Consider the following 6,307-nt stretch of genomic DNA (forward strand, 5'->3'; position numbering starts at 1 on the left):
AAATATAGTACTATATTTATCTTACATCATTAGGTAGCCAGTATGATGTAGAATGAGATCAGTGTGAAAACGTATGATTAGCGCTGTTACGCTTAATTAAAAGTATGTATTTTGATGTCCGCATCTGTAACAACCCAAACGAATCTGAGGAGGCGTGGCTTTATTGGCAAGCTGCCTGGGTATTACCACCAGCTGGGAACAGGATATACCCGATCGTTTCATTAGTTGTATGTATAATACCCATATTGATTCCATGTAAGTCACGAGTATGTCTGGACGGGTGTCTGAAGTAACCTTCACTTAATGTGAAAGTGACACCGACTCACAGAGTCTATGACATGTTGCTTCATCGCTGTAGTGCTATTTCAAGACTACAGCAGGATATGGTGATTTGGAGAAATTAAACTAATCAAACGAACCAATATGTGTTTTGCAATCACTTGTAATCCATGCGTCCTCGACGGGGATCATCCTAATTATTTTCGTCACCATTGTCGGTCACCTGTAGGGGTTGACTTGGACCGAAATCACCAATAATTTATTTATCTTCCTAGAAACATCCACGTTCCATGATAACTCGGAAAGTATTGGACATATCACCAGGTTATGGCCAGGATGTCGCAAAAGGAGCGATGTAAGTGCGATCAACGCTTCAGAATTTTATACACAGATCAGCGAATATTTTAAACACAGAAAAGTCTCACAACAAAATTAATGAGAGTACCGAAACGGAACAATAAACGCAAATGAAGAAATAGCATGTTTCTCACATAGTTTTCACCAGGAATAGTGAACTCAATTTGTGATGTAAATTGTCTTTGTCACTTTTCCATTGTTGAAAGAAAGTGGATTATATTTAAATCCTTTAATCCCACTTATACGCAGGAAAGTACAGTTTACAAATGGCTCATTATTAATTGTGGTTAGGGGATGTCTAAGGGTTAAGGATGGGGAATAAAAAGCTAGCTTTGGCGAGAATGTGTATACGTCCATGGCCTTGAAGGGAGGCTTGCCTGCTATAGAGTGCGAACGGAGGGGCAGGCTTGTTGTTCGATCAAGCGTGTTATTTTCGAGGTAATTTCCAAGATGATCATATATGGAGCCTCTGTATAGAAAAGCCCCGCCTCCACTTTATTTACGTTTCAGCTTTTGAAATTGATAGACGGGCAAAAGTGCAAATAAACATTATTTATGCACAGCTTTCCACGTTTTGATGTCATGGATCTGTGCTCCAAGGATCAGGGGTGTCATTAAATAAGAAAAAAAGTAATAATGAAAACGTGGTTATAGGTTCACAGGTTTATTACTTACAACTAACTGTACCAATAGATGACAATAAAAGGATCAAATAAGCCCAATCTGCGCTGACAAAGACCACTGATTAATCACACAAGAGCAAATACACAAGCAACTGTAATAAACTGTAAGACAGTAATAAAATGAGAGTAGCTTAAACAGCTTTTTGACAAGATATAGTCAAGATGCTTAGACAGCCAATTAAGTCGGTTCCGACCAATTAACACATGAGTTAATTAACTTAACTTATGAGTGAATAACCTCGGGAAATAAACACAGGGGGCCTATTCCAAAAATATGTCACTTGGACAATGAAACAGACGAGAACGTCTGAAAATGAAACTGGTCTCATAGACTAATGCTTCAGCCACTTAGACTGAGCAAGGAAATTCTAAAATTCCCCAAAAGCTAGACAATCATGGGAGAGTTGGTTATCCACGGATTACTAGAAAAAACTGAATATTAGAATCCCTAGTTACTACATTTAGCTTTATACAACCAGAGTAAGTCAGTACTAGATCAAAAGTGCCCTACAATCACTTACAAACGAAACCTGAGTTTCGAACGAAAATTATTTTCGTCTGTAAATAATCGAGCCTGGACCAGGCAATCCAGTGATTGGCCTTTTGAGCATCGATCCGCGCAACTGGGATACGATGACATGCATCAACCAAGTCAGCGAGCCTGACCACCCGATCCCGTTAGTCGCCTTTTACGACAAGCATAGTCTCCTTTTACGGCAAGCATGAGTTGCTGAAGACCCCGAATCTTCACGGGTCGTCTGGGACAGATTTGGTAGCATGATTACACCAAACAAGATCAATATCGTATTCTTTTTCACGACGAATTAATTTTGTTGTCATGCAATACAATGGAGCCAAGCCATAGTCAAAATGTCTCGATTTCCCAGTGTCCTCCATGTTATGATGCATTGTGTCCGCCAAACCGCAGTTCCAGTAGGTCGGAATGACGTCATTCACACAACACTGTCGGTCTGTGCCAACTCAAGTGTACTAGCAGCTCAATACAACAATGGCCTGGCACCCGGATCAATAGCTACAACATCTCACAGAGGGCATTAATTATACTGTCCAGATGCTGGCTGGACATGGTCATTAAGCCAAGGAGCCTGGTCAGATAGATGGTCAGTCCACAGTCCATCTCACCGCATCATGCAGCAGGGTTTACAGCACGCAGTCTTCAAGCTTCGGAGTATGGATGGTAATTATAGGTTTCAAATCATGTGGGTAATAGCTAACCTGCTAACTGTTACATTGATATGACCTACTTAACTGTGGGTAATAGCTAACCTGCTAACTGTTGCATTGATATGACCTACTTAACTGTGGGTAATAGCTAACCTGCTAACGGCTGCATTGATATGACCTACTTAACTGTGGGTAATAGCTAACCTGCTAACTGTTGCATTGATATGACCTACTTAACTGTGGGTAATAGCTAACCTGCTAACTGTTGCATTGATATGACCTACTTAACTGTGGGTAATAGCTAACCTGCTAACTGTTGCATTGATGTGAAATACTTGACTGTGGGTAATAGCTAACTTGCCAACTGTTGCAATGACGTGACCTACTATACTGTGGTAATAGCTAACCTGCTAAATGTTGCATTAATGTGACCTACTCTTCTTTCACAGTACATTCGGTACAATTATTTTGATATGGAAAACACCCGGTCAGAATAGGTCCCCATCGGGTGTTCAGGTGCCCTGACTTGGCTAATTGTGGGACGATGTTCATGATATCAACCACTGGTTTATCGGGTCAAGACTGGGGGCGGTCGGGTAGCCTAGTGGTTAAAGCTTTCGCTCGTCACGCCGAAGGCCCGGGTTCGATTCCCGACATGGGCACAATGTGTGAAGCCCATTTCTGGTGTCCCCCACGAGATACTGCTGGAATATTGCTAAAAGCGGCATAAAACCATACTCACTCATTCACTCTGGTCAAAACTGCTATACCAACGCTCATTCACTTACCGCAGGAATGGCCGGCCATGCACCCCCTCTGTTTCTGTGCTGCACGCGGTCTTTTCCATATTTATATTTTAAAAAGATCGACATGTAAAATTCCTGCGAAATCTGTGTTATGTTTTGTCATTCTTTCATGTCCACGGTAATCTATGCGAAAATGCGAAACCCTAAAACAGCTCTCAGCACATACGGAGGTCACTGATGAATGAGCACCTGCTTGTGGTATCCAGGACAACCACGTGAACCACGCCTGCCAGTCCTCCACCCGGGGGTTGTTTGGCTGTGGCCAGACTGTAGTCTCTCACTCGATTAGGAGCCTCGGGGATATACAGCTGCATCCCAAAAGTTTGTTCACCTCAGTAAGACATTGTAATCAACCAACTTTGGAGTGAAATACAGAGAAAACAACAAACATTTTTATCATTTGATCATTTCATTCTGAAAGTACGTTCAATAATGAGTGTGTCCACCTTTAGCAGTGACGACTGCATTCACTCTCTGGGTCATGGATCAGTATAACCGTTGGAACCCCTCTTTTGGCAAAGAAAACTAATGTTTTTGGACGGACTTCCAGAGCTCCTCACTCGATGTTGGCATGTCCTCGGCAACACGTTTTCCGATCAAGTCCCAGATATTTTCAATAGGATTCATGTCTGGAGAGTTCCCAGGTCATGGTAATACTTGTACTCCCTTTCTTGCCAGGAAATGTTGGGTAGATCTTGAATTGTGTGCTGGAGCGTTGTCATTTTGAAATATGAAGCCCTTGTCTGGAAACATGAGGCAGTTGCCATGTTCTACAATATCATTGATAATGTAGTTTTGATAACGTTCACTATTCAATGTCCCGGGGACTTTCTTGAGGATTCCTGGACCATTTTGTGAAATAACCCCCCAAACATGAACCTGGGGTGGGTGTTTGACGGTGGACTGAACACATTGTTTACTGAATCTTTCATGAATAAATCTTCGAACCTTCATACGTCTGCGATTACTGAAACACCTGAAGATGGATTCATCTGAAAATAACACCTTCTTCCAACGTGGCAGACCAAAACGTCGAACCTGTTTTGCCCATACAAATCTGTTTTTACGTTGACGTTTATTCAAGAGGGGTTTACGGCAAGGCACATAACATTTTAGACCAAAGAGCATAAGTCGTCTTGAGATTGTCATCCTACTGATTGTTCTACCCAGTGATTGCTTTAATTTTCCATGAAGAATGTCGAGCGTTGCATACCTATCTCTTAGACATGCTTTGCGGATTATTCTGTCTTCTCGTACAGAAGTACATTTCGGTCTGCCAGATCTTACACGGTCGTTAACGCTGCCTGTTGTCTTGTACTTTTGATAGAGTTTTATCATTCCTCTAATTGACACCCAAATTCGTATTCTCTTCTCATTCTTCTTTTCACAGTCTTCCATGGAAACCCGAAAACTCTCATGGTTACAATTTGCCTCCTCTCATCTAAAGTCAGGTTACGTCTCTTTCTCGCTGCCATCCTGCATTACAAATTAAATCAAATAAATTATAACATAATTAACTAGAAGTTGAAATGATTTGCAGAGTCTTATCTCTAGAACATTGATTTTGGCAGATATTATTTTGATTGTATCGAAAAACGAATTCAGCTGCATTTACAGTTAACATTTTTCTCAAAATCATTTTGTCAGACACATTATTAGAGGCCTAAGGTTAGCTACAAAGATTACTGAATAGAATAGATGTTAACTTACCCTTTGATGCTGCAAACAGTCTTCTCCGTACTTCTGACGTCTGATAGGTGACACATGGGAAAGTGGATACAAAACTTAATATACATGTAAAGTTGGCAAATTTCGGTTAAGTTTGGCACATTTGCATATAAGGTTAGTATGCATATCTAAAAAAACCAATAGATTGGAAAATAAAATAATCCAAGGTATCAAAACACAGTACTTAACTTTAAGAAAGTGAAGTGAACAAATTTTTGGGATGCAGCTGTACATGTATACTGAACAAAAAAAGTTAGGGATCATGGAAATTTGAGGATGTGTGTATCAAGCCGTGTGTAAACTTTGTAAAGTCTTCACTACAAAAATATTTTTTGATCATTAACTTTTTTTTGTTCAGTATAGATGGAACATATTGATCACAATGTTGAATCACTACAATCCAAAGTTCGGATTTGAAATACTGACATTGTGTATGCCATTTTTACCATCAAACAATACATATACATAAATAAAGACATATGCGAGGTAAGGAACAGACTTAAAGTAGCGGTTGCAAAGTCATATGAAAGTCCTAATCCTCTAAACTCACTCAATAAGGTCTCAGTGCTGCACCCGATGCAAATACAAGGATGCGTACGTACAATCCTTGCTTTAAGCGTCGAGAAAGTAAAAGGAGAGCGACACCTCGCCCACAATCACATGAAAGCCTCCTGGCGCCACTTTGGTAGTATAATGTTATTGTTTTTAAATAAAAAATTCTCGTTATTTCAATTATTTTCTCGAAACTCGAGTTCTTTCGAGAAAGAACTAAGACAACGAGAAAAAAACTAAAATATTCGAGAAAATAATCGACATTACGAGAAAAAAACTGGAAGTAACGAGAAAAAAATCGATATTTGAAAAACATAAACGAAAAATTCAAATAAAAACAAATTTCGATTTGAAAAAAAATATGCTACCAAATTAGGCACCATTAGGCTTTCGTAGAAGCACACATCGTTATCAATATAATTGTAAATCAGTGTTCATTCGGCATGTAAATGTTTATATGTAACAGATTAAATGAAGGTTTGATAAGGCGATTTGGTATATCATATATTCCCGGAAGCCATTAGCGAAGGCCTCAGATTGACACAGGGAGACGTGGGCCTCCCACCACCGGGCACAGAACCTGTGTACAAGGTGACAACTCACTCCCCAGTAGACGGCAACTGACACAGGGAGACGTGGGCCTCCCACCACCGGGCACAGAACCTGTGTACAAGGTGACAACTCACTCCACAGTAGACAGCGACTGGCACAGGGAGA

This window comes from Haliotis rufescens, unplaced genomic scaffold (assembly GCF_023055435.1).
Source record: "Haliotis rufescens isolate VD_foot unplaced genomic scaffold, xgHalRufe1.0.p SCAF_14, whole genome shotgun sequence".
NCBI classification, from domain to species: Eukaryota; Metazoa; Mollusca; class Gastropoda; order Lepetellida; family Haliotidae; genus Haliotis; species Haliotis rufescens.